We start from the raw sequence: 21,658 nt of genomic DNA on the forward strand, positions 1-21,658 counted from the left end.
TTACATGTTACTAACCTGTGTCCTAGCACCCTTCAATTGCCTCTGCTTTGTTTTGTCCTATCTGATATTACACTCCTTTGTTGTGTTTTTTTCAAGAACCCACTATGATCTCCACGTGGCTGTAAACACAACAAATCCTATTAACAAATGGTGACCATTACAAGATTTGTAAGAGATATTCAGAATCCACCTTACAAATATAAGCCTCAGCTCTTAAAAAACCCCTCTCTTTATAAATAGGCATAATTAACTGCCAGCAACATTAGGAGATGTTGGAGAACTAACTGTTCTTGTAATACTTTTGCAGGATCAGGCCCTGAAAACAGAGGATACAGATGGTGAACACAAGATGCACACTAAGTGAAAACAATTCTCCTTTTCCCCAGTGGCAGAATGCCAGTTAGTTACAGTCTGCTAATGATGGTACAAGAGGAAGAACTGTCATGCATATGTGCCAAAGTAACTCATAGAAAAGTGAATTTGGCATCAATATCTGTTGCAGCTAATCAACAACATGAGATTAGTGGGGCAACAAATTATGCCCCTTTTAATCAGCTAGCACTGTCATCTCCTTTATAAACAGGGAGAGTTTCTAAATTTATTTTTGGTAAGTTTAAAGCAGTAAAAGAAGATGGAAACATCCTGTTAACAAAATACTGTCTCAACCATCAAAGGACTTCCTACAGACTTCAGAGCATCATCAAAACACATAAATAGCATCACTCCATGAAGAAAAGTCAGGAATGAAGAGGAGATTCATCACTTGGTGTTTAAAAGCTATTTGAGAAATAGTAAATGATTAGATCCTAATTGTGGATTTTCAACAGTGTGACTTCACTGTATTGATGAAGAAATCAAAGTTTGAGGAACTAGGCATTTAATTTTACTTGTTGCTTGACTAAACAACCAGATAATGTTGTGTTATTTCACCTCTTGTAAAAAGGAGCAGAATGAAAACCTAGAATTGTACCAGCTTATCTTCCTTCAGAATGCAAATCTTCTCTGAAATAACTAAATGACAACTCTTTTGGTATTCAAAAGGTGGCATCTTGATTGGACAATGTATCCCTGACATGAAAATCTGCAAGGGAGAATTCCCATAGCTCCTGATACACCAGCCCCCTCAGAAGAGCTCCAGAACCATATCCATTTATATTTTGGCACTCCTCAGTGTTAAAAAACTCAGGAATAGAATAGAATGCTTTGCAAAGAACAGCCATTAAGAAAACAAAACAAAACAACAAAACCAACTGGATTAAAAATGGCCTAGATATTTAAAGAAACTTTTCTTTAAGTGATATGGGTCTGAACACATGATTACTTAAACAACAACAAAAAACCTAAGCCTATATATTTATACAGGAAATGACTAAGAAAATCTAGGTTTTCATCCAGATTTGAAAGGTCCCTGTGAAGGATGCCAGTAGACATGGCAGTCTATACAAAAATCTTTCAATAATATAGAGCTATGTAAAATCCAGTAATTCAAAACTAATTCAGCTGAAAGCCAAATGAGAAGCTGCATGGTTCACCTGGTTTATGAAAGACTCAGAACCTTCAGTAATCCAGTGCAAAATGATTTGCTAAACAGAACAGCTTGACTATAGAGGGTGAATCTAAAACCTTTGTTTATAAATGTATAAGGTAACTGCCTGAGGAACAGCCCAGCAGTGCATTAGTCCTGCAATGTCCCCTCATCTTGCTTTCTCTCTTTGTGAAAGAGAAATTAAATTCCCTTGAGAGCTTCTGTTGCCACTGAAAAAACAATCCACATACAGGATTTACTCCACTGACCACTAATGCCAAAGGCCCCAAAACCACTTACACTGAAAAAAGATGAGTTTTGCAATTTGGAACTGCATCTATAAAGCAATGAAAAATTCATGGTTTCCTTTTGACTGCCATAGAAATGGCTGCTTTGTACATTTCTTTCCTCAGGAAATCCATCGCTATAATTTTCCATTGGAAAGTTTCTGTATTACTGCATTGCTGAAGTAACTGCAATGATGACCTTATCTGGGTCATCAAAAACCTGGGATTAATCACATGCCTAAAAACAAACAAACAAAAAATTGTCATGTAAATTTACTTGCTTGACTGTCTGCAATTATTTTTATCAAATCATTGCAGCATTCTTCAAAATGTTAAAACACGGGCCAGGAGTTCTGCATTTCTCACCTATAACAAATGAAAAAGTAATTTACATTTCATTTGTTTCATGCTATTATCAACAGCATATGCACTGCAAACACTACCCATTTCAGGATGCCAAAGAAACAACAGAAACATTAATCTAGCCTCAGAAAACCCTGCAAGTTGGGTAAGTATTAACCTCAGATGCTGTGAGGTTAAGCTGCTTGCCTATGGTCACACAGTGAATTTGACAGGACCAGAAACAGAGGCCAAATTTCCTCATTCCCCAGCCCTATCATAAGGCAACACTGATGTAATTGCTTTATTTTAATTTAATAGTCTGTACAACTCATGTTTCTAAATCTCCAGAGCTTGTACCAGCAGGTATTAATGCTTTACTTCAGGTTCAAAAGTACAACAAACACTAAAAGCTGTTTTTAGGTTAATGGAAATGAACTGGCCCATTTCTAACCACTGAGCTGTTTAGAGCATGCTGATGCTTACAGAACCGTATGGGAATGCTGATGGGTTCCATCATCCATCATCAGAGCTGGCAATGCAATGCCCAGGCCAGCTCTGCCCTGGGACATTTCCACACAGCTCCTCTCTGTGTAATCTTGACCCAACCCTTCCTGGCTCAGCCTGAAATGCCACCAAGAGGCGTCATTCCCACGCGATTCAGCATACCCTAACTAGGTGGGAGGGTCTCCAGTGGGTTTGGCAGGGAGCTACCTGCAGGCATAGGACGTTCTGGCTCGAACAGATCAAACAGTGGCTCATTAGAACTGTCAGAGGGCTCAGCTGCCTCAATTCGCCAGTCCCATTTCTGCTGACAAAAGTGTGCACTCAACACGTCTCTGGAAGAACTCCAAATTGTTTCTTTCTGGTGGATGCAAGAGCACCCAGATGTGGAGAGCTAAGACAAGCTGTAGGTACCCACAACTTTGGAAACTCATCATTTACACCACTTGTCCGGTCCGGCTGTCTGTCTCTGCCCGGACACGGGTAGGGTGGTTCTTGGGTGGCCCGCGTTTCAAAGGACGAGTCTGGACTCTTCAGTTTTTCAATCTTCAGATTGTTTATTGTTTCTTATCTACAAAATTTTCTGTCTGCCCAACAGAGGTCTGACCTGCAAGGCAGCCAAAGGCACTCTGACCACCCACGGGGCGGTCATGTCTTTTTATACTAAAATCTACGTACATGATATTTACCTTTATTTTCCAATACTTTTCACCCATGTTAGCAAGTGCACCCTCACCATGAACCAATCCCCAAGTGCCAACATCACCACAGAAGATGGAAGACAAGAAGAAGAAAGAAGAAGGACGAGACACGCCCTGATCCCTCCATCTTGTCTCCATAACCCCCCTGTACCAAAAACCTTAAAATCTATATTTCACTCTATAAATGTGTCTTTTTTACACCCTTCACTCCAAAGTGATTCTCATGTCCTCAAACTGCTGTCACTTCTGTGGATGGATCAAAATCAAGCCACCAAACACTCCTGGCAACATTCCAGGGTTTCCGAGACCCCCAAGGGTTCTCTCGGTAACTCTGGACATCCGGAGTGATGTGCTGAGTTCCCACAACCACTTGCAGAAGAAGCATGGAGAAGCACATGCCTCAGACCACAATACAAGCAGACAGTCCCTTCCCGTGTCCAGAAAGTGCCTCCTACCTTTTGAGTACTCACTCAAAACCAAAGTCTGCCATTCCAGAAAGTTTCTCACATAAAAAACACAGTTTCAAAATTTCTTTTTACCTTCCCTGTCTTCATTGTTCCTTCATTTCCCTTGCTAATTGACTGCAGCTTCCCCACATTTTGATGCAAATTTTTCTCCTGACTTGCATGGTTTGTTGCTCTTAGTGGTCCTACCCATTTTGGGGGTTAAGCAACATCTGCTCAGATAATCAGAAGAGAAGAGATTAACAAGTCAGAGAACAGTCATTACCTGCAGACATTCTGAAAATAGCCATCTCCACAAATCCAGTGGACAGAGCCATCAATTACAGTAATCCTAGAGGAAGGTAGTATTTGTATAGAAAAAGTACTTTAATCTTATAAGTAGAACACACAGTGAAATAGGTTTCTCTAGCTCCAAAAATGTCAGTTCCTGTATTTCAGGAAATAAACAGTGAAATAAGTGCTTGCAATGCCATTAAATGTAAATTATGTCATACTTCTAGGGATTAACCAGAATAAGAGACTATTAAGTATGAGTGAAAGAAAACCAAAAGACATCTAAAACATAACAGTTTACGCTTTTAATGACAATCACCTCTCCATGAATGTCTCAGACTACCTGCATGAACAATAGTGTGGATGTCTTTAATACTGGAGCCAGAGGCATCCAGTTATCCCAGTTACTTGGACAATGCCAAAATAAAGACAAAAAAAAAATTCTTTCTTGAGGAGCTCCAGCTCAGTTTTAATGTTAGATCACTCTTTAACAGCTACTAGACTTATTCCTGTTTCATTTTTAATTTGAAGCATCTACTTTTTGGAAAGAATGTTGTATTCAACTGAAAATCTGATGGAAATTTTATTTAGCTATCTTGGATTTCATTACAAAAGTTACTTGAGATATACAGATATAGATATATAAAACTAGAACTAGATTTTTTTTATCAAGCATGTTTTGAGAACAGTTTTTGAGCTGCAGTTTTATAAAAAAATCTTTTAAAGATGCTGTAAAAACTTGTTTTCATTCCTGTTTTAAAATTCTATTTTCATCTTAGTTTTGAAGGTAAGTTCAAAAAACTAGTATGTTCTTTTTCAAGAACATCCTAAGACAAAAACTGAAGAATTATGTATAAAAAGCATGATACAGTTTTGAAGCAAAAATTCTGAGGAAGTGTTTGTAAAATTAAAATAACTTTGAACTGTTAGAAATACATTGACTTGGTGACTTTAAAAACTTTAACTTGGTGACTCTCCTAGTTAAATGAAAAAATGTCTGAACAGAAAATCATGTTGGTTGGGTAGTTGCAATTTAAATTTGGGATTGTATCAGTAAAGATAAGGAGACACAGGTATGGCTGAGATGGAAGCCACACATACACAGATCTGCCAGGCCTGTTGTTACCTCAAATCACATCATTTCACAGCACCTCTCTGTACATGGGAAACAGCACAGTGCAAGCACAGTACCAATTCACTCCCAAATTAGAAAAATAAGACTGGACCAAGCCACTGTGGTGGAGACCAGACTGGTCATGCTGCTGGACACACCTGGGGTGTGATGGAGTCACTGGAATTGTGCAGTTAGTGAACGCTTGTCCCAGCAAAGTGCATGTTCACTTGGCAACCCTGCACACAGCTACCCTACCAGCTGAGGACAGGGAGACAGGCACCTGGCATGGACTTTTAAAGGGACAATCTTAAAGCCCTCCATAAAGTTCAAATTCTTGGAAAATTTTGTGACAGCATTTTAGACGTGGCAATGCACCTGTTTAAAATAAACAAAATGCACTGCTCACAACTGACAGACTTTTTACAGGAGGCATTGCACTCAGAAACTTGTATATAGGGGTTTGTTTTCCCCCAGAACTGATGCGTGTCAATAGCCACTGTGGAAAGCACAGGAGTTTTCCTGCTCAAGTCTGAACATGACAGCATGGAGGAGATTTAGAGCCTCCTCATTCCCAGCTGAACAAACTGGCCAGAGCTGTGGAATGACTGCCAGGACTGGTGGGACCCTGCTTCATGCCCTTTCTCCAGTGCAGCAGACCATCCCTTTTCCCTTTCTGAGCTGTTTGCCCTCTGTCGGGTGGGGCCAAGCCCTGCTGGCACAGCAGAGGCAGAGCCCCAGTCTAGGAAAGCTAAATGAGCTGGAAAGGGCAAATATGTACAAGGGGTGCCATCTGGCAACAACATAAGGAAAAAAACCCCTTTAAGTGGGTTACATAAACCAGTGCCCTAAAACCTACATATAAAGGCAGCTAAGGACACTGTCTCGCCCAGCCTAAAGTGCCACTGGCCGAGAACTGCAAAAAGAACAAAATTAAAGTTATGCAATGCATCACATTAGGCCCCAAGTAAATAAAGTCAGGACATGCACTTTGACAGCAACATGAACCAGGCCAGTTTGTGTTGCTGGGTTGAACCCCTGAGCTCCTTCCCACTGGGATGAGTGGGAGACGAGCAGGGGCTGCCTTGGCTGCAGGAGCCCCAGGCTGTGTCGGACACACACAGCCCTTCCATCCCTATCCCTATCCCTATCCCTATCCCTATCCCTATCCCTATCCCTATCCCTATCCCTATCCCTATCTCCATCTCCTCCAGCCATGCCTGGAAAGGCAGGTGCTCCATGGCCCAGCTCACAGCAGAGGCTCACCACAACAAGGAAAGTCCAGCACTGTCAGAGAATTAAGGTCTGAACTGGAGTTATAGGAAAGAATCTGGCACAACAGGGTTTCTACTCAGTAGAGCTCCTGAAGAATCAATCAAACTTTTGATTTTTCCTAAGAGTTGTACAGTATGCAGAAAATAATAAACAAGCAGAAAGCAAAGCATAACACACATTTGAAAAATTCTGTTGTCTAAATTTTACTACAGGTATAGCTGCACAATGTTCACAATGCTGTAATGCTTTGGCTTTATCTGTTCCAGTCAACCAGTATCAAACTGATCTGTCTTAACTCCTGGCAGAATTAAATATTTGGGTAACTTCTCGGTAAAGTAACATTTCAATAACACACAAATGCCAATTTCATATTAGCTTTCTCCACAAGAAATTGAATTTAATACCAAAATTTTTTAAAAAAGCTAATTAAAAACTTCTACTGAATTTTAAAAGCTCTGTACAGCTACTTCAGATGATTGCTCATAAATTCAATAAAACTCTAAAGATTACTCATGTCTAGCAGCATTATCATCAAGGGCAAAGTAACTTTATTTTTCATTTTACATAGAAAATGGACTTTTATTATGCTGATAATCACACCTACACACTGAGTACCCATCAGTGTTAGAAGCTGAAAGCCATGAGCAAGTTTTATTTCTCATTTTTAGAAAATAATAATCTTTTCAGATCACTCCCTCAGACTTTAGAACTTTTCCTAACAATATCTATTAGCTCACTATAAAGTGCCCTTAGCATCTTGGAAAGTCTCTTTATTTAATAACGCATGCATATTCAAATATATATTCAGTAAGAATTTCTAATTGAAACTGAAATAGAATCTGGCAGAAAAGATCCACAGTGTTACATTTTTGGATCATTCAAATAGGTAACTATCATTTTGAACATGAAATAAAAATTCACTATTGAAAATTTATACTGCACCTTACAGAAATAACTTAAAGAAATTTAAAGATCTATGAGACTCCCCATGGTTAAGAATAAATATTTTAATATTTGAATCTGCAATTTTCATCAAGGATCAAATTAAGAGAACTGGAACTCTTTGCCTTTTACACCTGTATCATGCCTCTTAACCATTTAACTGTCCTTGGACTTATTTTTTTGCCCAGAAATGTTGGCATAAAACATTCCACAGCAGGCAGCTACCCTTCCCAGAGGAAATTCCTCAAATATCCCCAATTTTTTTCTTAATATTTACTATTGACATTCCTTACGTGCCATCATAAATTCTGTGTGACTTTCAAAAGTTGTCAAAACTGAAAAATCATTTGCAAAACAGAACAGCCCTCAAGCTCTTCTGCAACTGTGGCAGCCCTTAACAGCATCAGACACATGTTGAAAAATATTTAGGCAAACCAGTGATGAGAAAATGTTAAGATGCAGAGGGTGAAAACATTTGTTTCCCTATTCTTGACTATCTACCCCTTCTGAGAAAACTACCAATACATGCCAGATATCCTTTTTTTACTGAGTTTTTCATCTTCTTATTCATTTTCTCAATGTCAAGTACGCAAGTTTTTCCCACATCCGGACTAATATTTTCATTTTTCCATCATAGGCCTTGTGCTCTGGAAAAGTGTCAAAATTTACTTCGTAGGATCTGACACAGAGGAAGATTTACTGACAGGATTAACGTTTCACTAGTGAAAAATAAGAAGCGTTATCAAACACCTACTTTATGGTTTAAAAAAAAGAAAAGAGAGCAAAAAAAGACGAAGAAAGGAAATCAAAACTACCCATCATTAGGGCTAGTGGCTGCTTTTCAGTTTGCTCAGTTTTCTCTCATAGCTTCCTTTTGCTGCTGTCTGCCGCTGTGTCTGTCTGCCTTGCCCTGTTTTCCACTGTGCTGTGGGTGCCGGACAAGTTCCCTGGGTAGGGTCATCTTGTGTCCCCTGGGAGCACCAGAGTGGAGGACCATGGCTGCTGGCCAGGGATGCTGCTCATCCTGGCAGTACGTGCAGCAAGCAATAACAATGATGGAAAATTCCACTCCATCCAGTGGAGCCAGTGACTGTTACTCCTCTGTGTTTATATTTGCCTCCTGTCCCCAGGCAAAATCCTGCCCTAACTCCCATTCAGAGTACAGCTGAGAGGAGCAGGAAGGGAGAAGGTCCCTACAAGGAACCTGGCAGGTTGGAAAACTTCTAGCTTATTCCCATCAAACATTCTGGGCAACCTCTTTGTGTTTTGCCAGTCCCCAGTCAAAGGAATTTGCCCCCATTATCGTGCTACATTATTTAGTTTGCTTAGGAGTTCACTGAGGGCTGATAATCTGCCTATCATGACCAATCTGAAACTGGAAAATGGTCATGCACATTTTAAAAACAGTCTATCACATCATGTGTATTGATTATCTTTTGGAAAGACTCCAAGAGACATCATTCTGGAAGTCAATCTAAAATAAATATGACCTCAATTTATCCAGTACAGGTTGAATGAAGTGTTGTTACTAGGCACCTAGTTGGGTTTTTTTCCCTATAAAAATTACACACATTTAACAATATAAAGATGTCTATATTTGAATATCACAACCTCCTAGCAATTACGAATCATTAATCAGGACTTTATGTGTCATGTTTCACAGATGTGCAATGATATTTGAAAAAGTTCAGTTCCCATGCTGTCACTGTCATATTTTCTGGAAAAATTGCTTCACCAGGATTTCTTCTCCTGGGAAGCTGAGAAGCCTCATTGAAAAGTGAAAACAATAATTAACTGATTGCTTCTCCTGTGCTTTGCTGTGGTTGGAGATTGTTTATCCAACATGTGAATTGTTTTTACTTAATGACCAATCACGGTCCAGCTGTGTCAGGACTCTGGAAGCAGTCACGAGTTTTTCATTAGTATCTTGTTAAACCTTCTGTAAGTATCCTTTCTCTATTCTTTAGTATAGTTTTAATATAGCATAATGTAATGTAATGTAATGTAATGTAATGTAATGTAATATAATATAATATAATATAATATAATATAATATAATATAATATAATAATAACTTAGCCTTCTAAGAACATGGAGTCAGGTTCATCTTTCCTTCCTGCTATGGGGGACCCCGAAAATACCACACCAAGCTCCAGGTACTGAAACACCTTTCAAAATCCTGAAACTGTACCACTAAAATGGCCTGCTGAATGCACTTAAGTAACCCCCAGCCATCTACCTGTGACCTGCCAGCAAGACAAACAAATGCTGTCAGGCAGGAATAAACAGATGGCAGAAAGTTGAAGTATAAACAAAAGTATGACTGAGAAAGTAAACAAAAGAAAACATTGAGAAAGAAAACACAGATCTGCAGCCCGACTGCCAATAAGGAGCTGTCACTCAGCCTCAGTGTCTGGCAGCAAACCTGCTACAGAAAACTTTAGCTGGCTGAAGCTGGGACATGGAAGTTGTCTTTCAAACCAAGATTCCGATCATTGAGTGTTTGAAAAAGTCTGTTAACCTTTGATTTCCATATAAGGGAAAGTGATTCCTAATTATTGGATAAATAAATTGCTTCTCATGGTTGATTGCAGCCACTATTTACTGCTACAACCTAATGAAATCAGGTTCTTCTATTTAATGCTTAAAGCTATTTACACCTTCCAGAAGCAGAGAGAACAGGTTTCATTTTCAACAATCTACCTCCATGCCTCTTCCTCACTAGAATGAACTATGAGTACTACAGACAGGTATTTCTTGTGCAAACAAAATTACATTATACACCTGCTTCATTAATGCTGCTCATGAATAAGAATGAAACATCAGGCAGAGAAAGGTGGATACTCTCTGAAAGGGGAAGAGAATACAACTCTGGGAAAGCAGATTTCTGCAATAAATAATTTATAACAAATTTTTACAGGACATATGTTTCATGGAACATAAAACTAGTAGCATGATATATAGTTACCTTCTGGAAACTTAAGATCAAAAATCTGTTCTCAATTTCCTCTTTCCTGCCCTGAGTTCAGACTCCATGCATAACCCAGTGCTTTGGATCTCCCTAAAGGGCATCTGAAGTGTGGGGCACTGAGTGTGAGGCATTGAGCTGTCTCTGTTCTGCTGTGACTTCCCAGCAAAAGTGACAAAAATAAAAAGGTTTTATCCACTAGATCCAAGTAGCAATATTATTTTGTGGAGAGTAGGACTTTGCTGTGATATGAGAAGCCCTAATGCAGCTGTGTTGGCAGGTGCAGCTCCATCATCTCTGCATGCCACCTCATGGCTAGAAAACATTCAAACCCTCTAAAATACCTTGAAGTTAACAACACACTCAATTCTGCTTTGCCCAAGCTGTGTTCCAACCCAGCAAGCAGCAGCCTCAGAAACAGAAAGGTTTGCTGGCAGGTTCCTGAGCTCTAAACACCATTTTTGGCAAAATATGAGAGCAGCCCCACTAGAGAAATGATATCCTATCATGTGGTCTGCCTTGTCTATTGCAAGAGGGGGAAGGAAGGAAATGTTCCTTAGAAGAGACCCCACATAGACGGACATGCCCCTAATAAGGAAGTTTTCCATGAGGATTTCCACTTGTCTTCCACATTCATTACACACCATGTTGTGTCATGCAAAGAAACTTCTTGGAGTACCCAGCTCACTATATTCAAAAACGTCGCTAAATGAAAATGGATCATGCTACTTTTCTCCTCTTCCTCCTCCTGTCCCCCCACACACCATGAATATATTTTGGAAGAAAAGAATACACCCACTACTTAAAGAGATTATAGGTATTTCACAGGTTATACATGTAAAGAGGAAATAACAATAAATAAATTCAGCAATCTGCAGTGCTCCCTGCCTACTGAAAAAAAATGCAGGAATTCTAGCAATGCAAACACATGGAAAGAGAGTACCCTGTTAAGTAGGGACCAAAGTGCAGCAATGACTGAGACCTGCAGTGAATAATTAATGACATTTTTTTGACAGTGACTTATGCTTGAATTCCTAGGGGAAATAGTCTACTTGAACTGGTTTATTACAGCTGTATCCTCAGGAAAATCTAAACTCAGTTTAATGAAGCATTCTGATCAATTTGTGATGCACTTTCCCCCTCAGTTCTTCATGTGCTATTCAAACTCATACAGCATAGAATTAAATCAAGGATGGCTAAAATATTTCACTGGCTAAATTACTATACATTTGCCTAATTAAGCAATTACAACCCACTGGTGCCACAGACATTTGCTGAGTAATATATCTGTTCCACTGTAGGCTTCAGCACAACTAAAGCAAGTAATAACACACTAAAATTGCTATAGTTAGATCCTTAGCAGGCACAATGGATACATCAAAAATTGGTTTGCAACTTTAGAGGAACCAGAGCTTTAAATTACAGTGGAGAGATTAACAACGCAATTAACGAGAATTACAACAAAACTGAAATCCTCTACCCATGCAGCTTTGGGAAAAGCAAACAAAGTAAACAAATAAACCCCAAACCAAAGCCAAATGTAGGTGCACTCTGCTTCTGATCTGTTATCCACTCCCTTCCCTCCCTGCCAGCCTCCTGTTAAAAAGAAAGACTGATTTCACACCAATTCCACACCTGAGAACAAGATTTCAAGGGAGCTTTTCTTTTCTTACTATGTAGGCAACAAGCAATGATAGGATCAGATAAAAGCAAATAATGAGATTAAGTCTCATTAAAAAACTCCTCTTGTGCTTCAAAGGCACTTAACTCTATTAGAGATAAAACTGAGAACAGTACAAACACCTACAAACATTGCACAGTCACGTGTGCAGAACATGCCCTGTGCTGCAGAAACTGCATTTCTGGGCACAAAGCAACAGTCACATCAAACACTTTTCTGAAATGCATGGATTTTATTCAAGGAGAAAACACAATATTAGAGAGGGTGCTTGATATACCTTGCACTTACAATGTTTTCTACCTTTTAACTATATTTTATAGCTAGGTTTGCTAAGCTGTAAAAGTAATCACTTCATACCAATTTGTCAATATCAAATATTTTCTTTTCTTTTTGAATGATGAAATTACTGGTTAAAAAAAATTCTTATATTTCTGTAGAAATGGAGGATGGATAAAACATACTTAAATTTTTGTTTCAAAGTTTCTATTACAAGTTTCTTCATCTAAAATAATTAATTAATCTTCTGATGGACAATGTTCATCATGATTCTGCAAAGAAAAGTGATCATTTTTTTATTAACAATGAGTCCTAAAGTGTTCAGTGCCATTCAGGTCAAATTTAGCCAGAAATTGACCCTAATCCTAAATTAGATTTTCTAGTCAGACTCTATCCTGCCAGTATAGAAAATCTACAGATGGCAGAACAGAAGAGTGCAACAATACCAAATAGTAACATTAATTTTCAAAGAAAACTTAAAAATAAATTTATCAACAGAATTATAACTAAATTTCCTTTTAGGCAGAAGAAATATAAAATAACACAAACCAAAAAGCTGCCTGGTGTGAAATATTACTGAAAATACAGTTGTTTCCATTGAAGCAGTCTCTGTGACCAGATAGGGTCACAGGCTGGAATGGACATGATGCTGACAGCAGTGTTGTAAGGCAAAGGGATTTTTTAAAATAAATTCTCCGTTTCCCAGTCTCAGCTTCTCAACTCCTCTACTACATTCAATTGCATTTTTATAGTATTTTTTTGTTTTATTTCTTTGGGGTTATAGATATAAATGAAAATTAATGTCTACGAGAAAGTTTTTACTTCAAAGTTAATAATAATACACTGTTTTATCATGTTCCTCATGATAATGGAAATGTAAAAAGGCCTTGTAGCAGGAACATATATATATATATATATTTATTTTTTTAAATTTTTTTTTTCCTCAGCATGTAAGTACAGGAATCCAGACCCACCATCTAAACTACACCAACTTCCACACAATAACCTCTTCCCTACTGTTGGAAATGTTTTGTCCTTTACATATATCTTCACAATTTCATACATTATTTACAGAGGAAAGGAGGACAGTACAGAACACATCACCTCATTCTAAAATTATCACAACACACCCATGGATTATGCAACAGTACTTTAATCCAGGCAGTTTTTTTCAGAGCTTTGTTTGCAAGCAGCGATCCATGGATTTATCAATGCCGTTATTTCAGCAGAGGTTTCATTTACAGGCAACACCTATTTCATCCTTCATTTTTATGCAGTTAAACTTCTTATTCACCTGTGTGAACAGGTCTGCCACCAAAGGTTTCTATAGTGACAGAGAAATAGTCCAGACATAAGTGCTGTGGTCACTAGGTGTCAAAAAAAATGCAACCGTGCTGTACAGGCAGAGTCCAAGAGGGTTCCTGAACCTTTTTCCACCAAACCCTGGGATACCAGTCACTACCCACCACTGCAATAAATCTAAATCCTCCTTGCAACAGACCTAGAGGAAAAGCCAACTTGAGTGCTACACCTTACCCCAAATTATGCACTCACCTCTGACAGCAGATTTTAGAATTATAACAGTAATTGACATTACAACAGAACCAAAATCCAGTCAGCCATACAAATGAAACAATAACATGCCTTTCACAAGGAACTCTCTCTTCATCCACATAAAAAGCCTCCTTCCCTGACAAGATTTCCATGAATGGTTTTCCAGTTTCCCTACTCTGAGGGTTGGAAACTCAATCAGATCACCAAAAATAGTCTCAGAATTATATACTTAAGTGTGGAAAGACAAAGTTATTATGCCTTACGCAAGCCTAGCAGCCTATCACCAGAGAAGGCCATACACTCCATTCCAATTCCAGTGCAATCCATTCCTATGCACCATGAGAGGCAAATTTATCTGGCCACTCCTGAAAAAGAGGAACTGCTTGCAAAGGGCAGTACTTTTTGCCACATCAAGTGTAATTTTCTGCTAAAAACAGCTGAGTGCTGCCCACAAAACTATGACATTTATAGTCATAATCAGAAAAAAAAAAAAAAAAGGCAAACCATTCTGTCTGTGCTCCAGTCATGAAGAGCTGCTGTTTTCACTACTGGTGTGAAGAACAGCTAAGCAAAATTGTCTTCAAGAGTCCTTTCCTCAAAGGGAAAGAAAAAGAGTTCCAGTGAGGAAGAGTCCCTTCCCTTTAAGACATTAGGACTGTGCCTGTTATCCTGTCCAAGGGGCAGCTTTGCTCAGTGGACAGGCAGACTGAGGCCCAAGTGGAAAGGCTCAGGCTATAAAGAACACTCACCAACTGGGGAGACCTATGGGATGGCTGTAGAGCCTCAATAATTGAATGACCTGTTCCACAGTCACAACTGGCCCACCAAACAAACTTCTCTGAGGCAGATAATGAACAGGAAGCAGAGCAAATGGAAAGAAAAGCAAAACCCCAAGTAATCTGCATTCTGTCTTGTATAATTTTGGTGGGTGCGGTTGGGCTTCCTACAGCCTCACAGCAGGAGAGAGGGTTTTCTTCTGAAAGAGAAGCCCAGAATGGGGGTGGCCAAGAGAGAGTTCACAGTGGCCACAGCAGTGCAGCACTGGCCCCCAAAAGTATAGTAGTAGCAGCAGCAAAGAAGCAGAGGGGTAAGATGGGTGTAGCATCCTAGGGACCTAGAGATAAGGATGGAGAGGAATGCAAGAGGAAGGTTGGCATTGGGATGATGGTGTAGGTGGACAAGGATTTGGGACTGGAAGAGGAAACAGTGGATGGAAACCATTGGGAGGGACGTACAATGGCTGAGTTTGGTGGCTCAAAGACTATGAATAGGTTTATGCTAGGATCAGTGGGGAAGTTCAGAACAGGTGGAAGTTTTGGGAGGCTCTGGGACTGGTATGGGGGCCTTCACTGAACTGTGCAGGGGAAGGAACAGACTCCATGAGAAGACATTTGGGAATCTTGTCAGAGCTTAACTGCAGCCAGTACCTCCTTCTGCTACTCCAGCTTGGGAACAAGGGTGCACCCAAGACTCTTTTACTTCCTGCAGAACTGTTTACTTTGTGTTTAGGTTTTGTGGAGGGCTGACGCAATGGGCTCTGGGTCTGTGACCAAGACAGTCTGGCAGAGGTGAGGAATTTTTTGATTGCAGAAGTCCAGACAGGTGATTCAGACCCCACTGTCACACTCACATCAAAACACCCTTCAGAATTAACCTCTAATTAATACAATGCAGCTGAGCTGGGGATTGCACAAAGTCCAGTTTTTGGCCTTACAATAAATTTGCTGCAGAGTCTGTGGTCTCTCAACCTGCACTCTGGCAGAACAAATAATGAATAATATCCGGTGCCCACAAGAAAAACTTGGACTCAGCTTTCTGAGGTGCTGAATACTTACAGATCATGTTCATTCAAAGCTGTGACTGATTACCTGCACTGAAAATTGACACCCCTCCTCATGAGAACCCCTAATCAGGGACTTTTGAAAACATTTACTCCACATCAGCTTTCCATAACTGACAGAGAGACTGTGGCCAGAGGACCTCCATCAACATAAATTAAACCGTGATTAGGACTATTGTACAAGAGAATAAGATTTAGAGGGAGAAAACACAAGTCATCAGGCATCAGTGAAAAAAAACCCACTTAAATAATGTGCTTTTTGCAGCAGACAACAAAACATAATTCATCCTGCAACCTTAGCAGCTTTGCTAAACTGAACCAGTGACAGCTGACCTTCCTCAGTCACTCTGACAAGTCTATATTAGTTGTCCTTATTACATAAAGACAATCAATCAGAAATTGGAGAACAATGGCCTTATGAGGGTTCATAAAAATTGAATGCAAATCCTCTATGCCACTCAGGGACAGGTTATTCCCAGAGCTACAGACACACATCTGTGCCAGAGTCAATATAATGTTTTTTTCTGAGTAGGGTCTGGGCTCAAGAACAGATCTCACTGGCTGCCTCAAGAGAGTCAACCATTGCAAAGCAACTCATGTTTCCCTGTTTTGCTGCAACTCCCTCATCTTCTCTCATTACTTCAGCACAGAATAAGAAATATATTTATACAAGTAGTTGCTGTAAGGCACTTTTTAAAAGTATTCTGGTATTACTCTGCTGCACATGCTCTATGCTAAAAACTTAGCTAATTTATACACAAATACCACTTCAGCAAGTTCTTCATTACAAATTGGGATTACTAAGGAGGGACTCTGAGCCAAGACCCCTCCACTTTCCATCCCCTAGAGCCTCCTCTTATGTGACAGGCCAGGCTGGCTTCAGATCACTGATTTCTAATGCAGAGCGTAGAGAGTACCACTGTCACACATGATTGAAACAAGCTAATACCTTCAATTTTCAAGGGAGATATGGAGCAGAAAAACAATTATCAAGGAAGAAATGAGATCCTGGGTGCTTAAGTCATACAGGTCTCCTGGAGGTCACTAGAACTGCAGTTTCTCATATATCACCAGAAGAAGAAATATGAGGTCTTGTTCAAAATAGTAATGGGATGCTGCATATCACGTTTGGAAGTCCAGATGCCTGTTAGAAAAGTCGATAGCTGATAGTCAGGGATCCTCTTTGGCATACATGAAAAGCAGCTGTTACTAACATACTTAGTTAACCTGACACCGTGAAGCTTATTTTCAGTCATTGCTGGGTCAACTACTATTTATTCCTCCTCCCACAACGTTATGCATCTCCTTTCTTAAATAAAAATCTCATGGCCCAAAACCAAAATGGCCATCATCAAACTTTACATTGCTTAAATATTTTTATTTTGTTTGTTTTCTCTGAAACTCACATACAGATCTAAATCCCAGTCCAAGCACGGCTCTTGGTCTTGATTTAATGGGACAAAATATCAATATTTAAATAGAAAACTAGAGTCATTGTGCATCTGTATCAATGAGATTTTCTCCCTTTCTTTAAAAGGTGAAAGTAGTTCTCAGAGGCTAAAACATTAAAGATTTTTTTCCAGTGATTAACAAAACCTACAATAGTCTTCTTTCATGTTCTAGTTTTCTTTCTGCTGTGCTGATTTTCATCTGAAAAGCATTAAGAAAAGGTGGACTGTATTTGGCAATCTTGTTTGCTTTGGCTGTGCAGCCTAACCAAGGTACTTCATTAGGTACTCCTGGAATCCACCTGAGAAATTAAAATACCATGTGCAAAACACTTCCTATATTTTGCCATTGCATCTGTTAGCTTCTAGATCATTCTCCACAATCATATATAAATATATTTTTTATATGTATATATATATACACACATATAGAGTAACACCATCCTGGAGAGAGTACAATCAGTTGACAAAAAATTATTTTTATTTTCACTTCTGAATGATGATAAAGAAGTTAGTACATGAACCACTTTGCATATATTAAAAGGTGCAATATTGTATTTGGATCCAAAAGCCAAACAAGCCCTATGACTTGTACGTCCTAGCACCCAAGTAAAGCACTGTATTTCACAGTGAGGTAAAAAAAGCCCCAAACCCTCCCAGCATATAAGACATTGGAAGTCTCCACTGTGTACTCCTTATGGCTTCCATGGAAGACACATGCTGCTGACCTCTTAAATTCTCTTTAGTCCTCTGTTGTAAAGAAATCCCACAGTATTCAAACAAAACCTAATCTGTATTGGGGGTCATACAGAGCTCCTGAATTTACAAGCTCCAGCTCTGACTTTGTTCCAAGGTTCCCACCTTGGAATGGGAAATTATAGAGTCATACAATGTTGTCAGGCAACTTTCATTTACACCCTGTATAAATGAAAATATATGCAAATATGCTATGAATGTAGAGTGAATAAACCACTTAGGTGTATGCTGTCCACCAACACATTTCTACAGAGTCAAAGAAAAGACAATCACATGATTCAGACCTAACACTTCCTCAGCAGAGAAGTGCATATACTTCCAGTCCTGTACACTGGAAGCACAGGTGAGTAGGGTGACAAGAGCAGGCTGGCTTGAATTATTAGTGAGAGATACACACTTGCAAATGCATTTGGCAAGTCAATCCACAAAATGATCCAGCGTTTTGATGATAAAGAACTCAAATACTTCGCTTTGTTAAGTAGCAGCTTCATTCTTTAAGCAAGATTTTTTCACAAAAATGTCATAACTGTTTACAGTCTGACAGATGACTTAGCTTGCCACTTCTCATGAGTGTGGGGAGGTGGGGAAAGAGGAAGCAATATGCAGTGCAACATTGTACTTGTAGCCAAGCAAATATAAAATACATTTGACAAATAACTACATGGAGATAACTGCTGCTACTGTCAAATCTGTCTTTAACAATGTGCCTAAAAAGGATTTAGAGTCTGATTCAAGTGCTTGCTGAAGTCCATAGGACTCTGTACTATTATTACCTGCTAGGAGTGCTGAAGCTCACAAGAACTAGAAGCAGGTGCACTACACTCAGTTACAGCACACCACTATAAGCTGGTCCTTAACACACCCCTGCTCACTGCAGCAACACTGTTTTATAGGGAAATGCAAACCACAGCAAAGTGTGGATGATACACAAACACATTCTCATAGTCTTTTTCAATAAGTTCAACAGATTATTAGACTAGGGCAGTTCAAGCCTTGAATGTCATAACTTCCATAGTTCAATTTGTTTCAAAAAACATATTCTATTATGTTAAAACTACTCACTGTATCCCAAAATGTGGCCAGGTGGAAACCTGCAGCTAGAACAAAAGTAAGGGGGGATAGGTTTTCAAACTGTGGCTTCAGGAGCGATGTTGAAACTGACTGTGACTACTACCTAGATTTCTGCTGCCCTAAGATTTTCAGAAGACTCTACACACTTTAATCCAGCAGAAATAATACTGTTTAAAAACCCCTCAAAACATAGGAGACTATAGACCATACTTTAAATATAGCCATGCATCTGAGTTCCAAGCAAAGGGGTTTTTTTTGACAGATTCTACATCTTAGGGAAAGCGGGGAAAGAGTGGCAATTATGGTATTTAATATGTTTTATGATTTACAGGCTGTAGTAATTTTAATTTGATATTGGAAAGATAACATTTGACAGTAGCTTCACTATTTTAATTTATAGTAGGTTACTTCAATTAAATTCCTGAGCTTTTAAACTTGCAGACAAACAAAAGGCCAACCCCTCAACTCCAAGTTGGCACACTAGGTAGTTTTCTCTAAGCCTCTTGCAACAGCTGGACATCTGGTTAACTCCCTGCATTTGCCTGACAGTAATTTCTAATCCGGATTTTACTTCCTCATAAAGATTTCATTAAAAAAAGTCCTTCCAAGTAAAGTCAGAACATGAAAACAAATTGTAAAAGTTATTCACCCTGATAGATATATGTGTTATTTTGCATGCTTTAAACATCAAGACTGTGGCCCTATTACAAGCTAGAAATTTAAATATCCTGCACAGTATCAACAACAAAAAAACCAGAGGTTTTTTTATCCTTTGGTTTTCCCCTGTCCCTGTATGAGTTGAACTCATATTCACTGGATATGTGATTCTGAAAATAGTTTTCATTCCTGTAACTTGCTTCTCTGCCCTTGTTTGCTTTCTCTTGCCTACTGCTTCTGCTGTCCTCTGCAGTTCATCAGAGTACAGCAGGATTTGGGCTTGTTCTTCTGTGGTATTTTGATAATTAAAATCACAAAACAGCCCAAGTCCTCTTTCTTTTTTCTGGCCACATATTCCTCCTTTAGATGGACTGATACCAGAAGTAAATATTGATTCACTTCTCTGGCAGTCTTCTATTGGCTAAATACTTCAATTTTCTTCTTTTAAATACTGAAACAGACATTTTTTTCTATGTGTGTTTTATCCAGGACACATAACTTTTATTGTTCCCTGCACCCAGTCTTAACTTTCCTCTCTTCTGTAGACAGATCAGTAAATTCGCCAATTTCCCCCAAACCAACCCTATATTGTCATTATCATCCTGCAGACCTGCAGGAAAAAAAAAAAAATCTCTGTGATCTATTGTCTTGGCTGAATTACAAAATTAACTATTTTAAGAATGATGAGTCATAGAAGACACATTTGGAAGGAAAAAAAAAAAGCTGATATAATGTACAACAGCTTATATAAATACAATGGCCTGGATTTTCAATGGAGTTAACTGATTCCTGGGGGTCCTCTGTAAATTCCAGGCAATGTGTCTACTTATCGTAACTCATACTTTTACTGCTTCAAATCTGCTGCTTTCCCTTATCTTTCATATCTTTGAAAAATGATTTGTAGGAAAATAAATCATGCTGTCAACTTCTGCTATTTAAAACCTAATGTTTAAAACCAAATAAATTCTACAAATATTTGCCTGCCCACCAACCCACAAATGAAGTTTAGAGACTGTTTTATTTGATTCATATATATTCACATATTTGATTCAAGCCAGCAGAGTAAGTGAATCCCCATGACCAGTTGTGATGTAAAGGCTTAGACAACATCAACTTTCTGAGCTTATGCAGTCTGATGAAAAACTGGTATGTTTATTTAATAACCTACCTGTTGACCTCTTCCATCCAAGTAATGAGAGATGTTTAGGACCACTTCTATTGGAAAAAGGCATGGAACTAGCTACTTACTTAGTGCAATCCTACCTACAATGCAAAGGCAGTCACAGAAGAGCAGACGCTAGACTTTGGTCCCAGGGTATTCACTATAATGATATTTGTCTTCCAGACCAACCCCTACATGTACTGCAGTGCTGCCTCCAGGAAACTAGGTGGTTGGACATTGCTTACTGATGGGAAATAGAGACCACAGCTTCTGTTTTCCTTTGCTTCAACAAGCAGCTTTTGCTTTTATTAAACTACCTCTATCTTGACCCACAAGGTTTTTTCAGTGTATTTTCTCTTAATTGTCCAGCAGAGGAGGGAGTGATAGAGCGGCTTTGGTGGGCACCTGGCATCCAGCCAGGTCAGTCCACCACATTCGCATATTTGTGATGTTCCAAATGGACTCCTTCAAAGCAATTTACAGTAATTTGAAGTTCAAGGGAGCAACTTACCTGCATCTTGTGTGTCTGTATTTGCAAGTATTTGGGGCTTTCATTTAGGAGGTCAGTAAGTATATGCTGTACACCCTTCTTACTTGAAATGCATCTGAATTCTGACCAAAATTACTATATTGGATAATTTTGGTATCTCCACTACTTATTTAGAACTATACAATGTTCATTGCTCTATTCTAGTCCCTTTGATATTGTAATAAAACTGAATTACTTATTGACTTTTTATGCTACAAACAGATTTTTAAAGAAGCTATAAAGATATTAAATTTCTGTAATATATGTTTTGAATTAAGGAAAGGCAACAATTTAA

At 38.9% G+C, this 21,658-nt stretch overlaps 1 protein-coding gene across 5 annotated transcripts in view; it reads right to left on the minus strand.

The window, feature by feature from the left end:
* Positions 1 to 21,658, minus strand: part of RPS6KA2 (ribosomal protein S6 kinase A2) — a 282,442-nt gene that overhangs the window by 113,664 nt on the left and 147,120 nt on the right. The window lies entirely within an intron of this gene.

Source organism: Agelaius tricolor, unplaced genomic scaffold (genome assembly GCF_023055355.1).
Source record: "Agelaius tricolor isolate 1412-34295 unplaced genomic scaffold, bAgeTri1.0.p SCAF_1, whole genome shotgun sequence".
Taxonomy (NCBI): Eukaryota; Metazoa; Chordata; class Aves; order Passeriformes; family Icteridae; genus Agelaius; species Agelaius tricolor.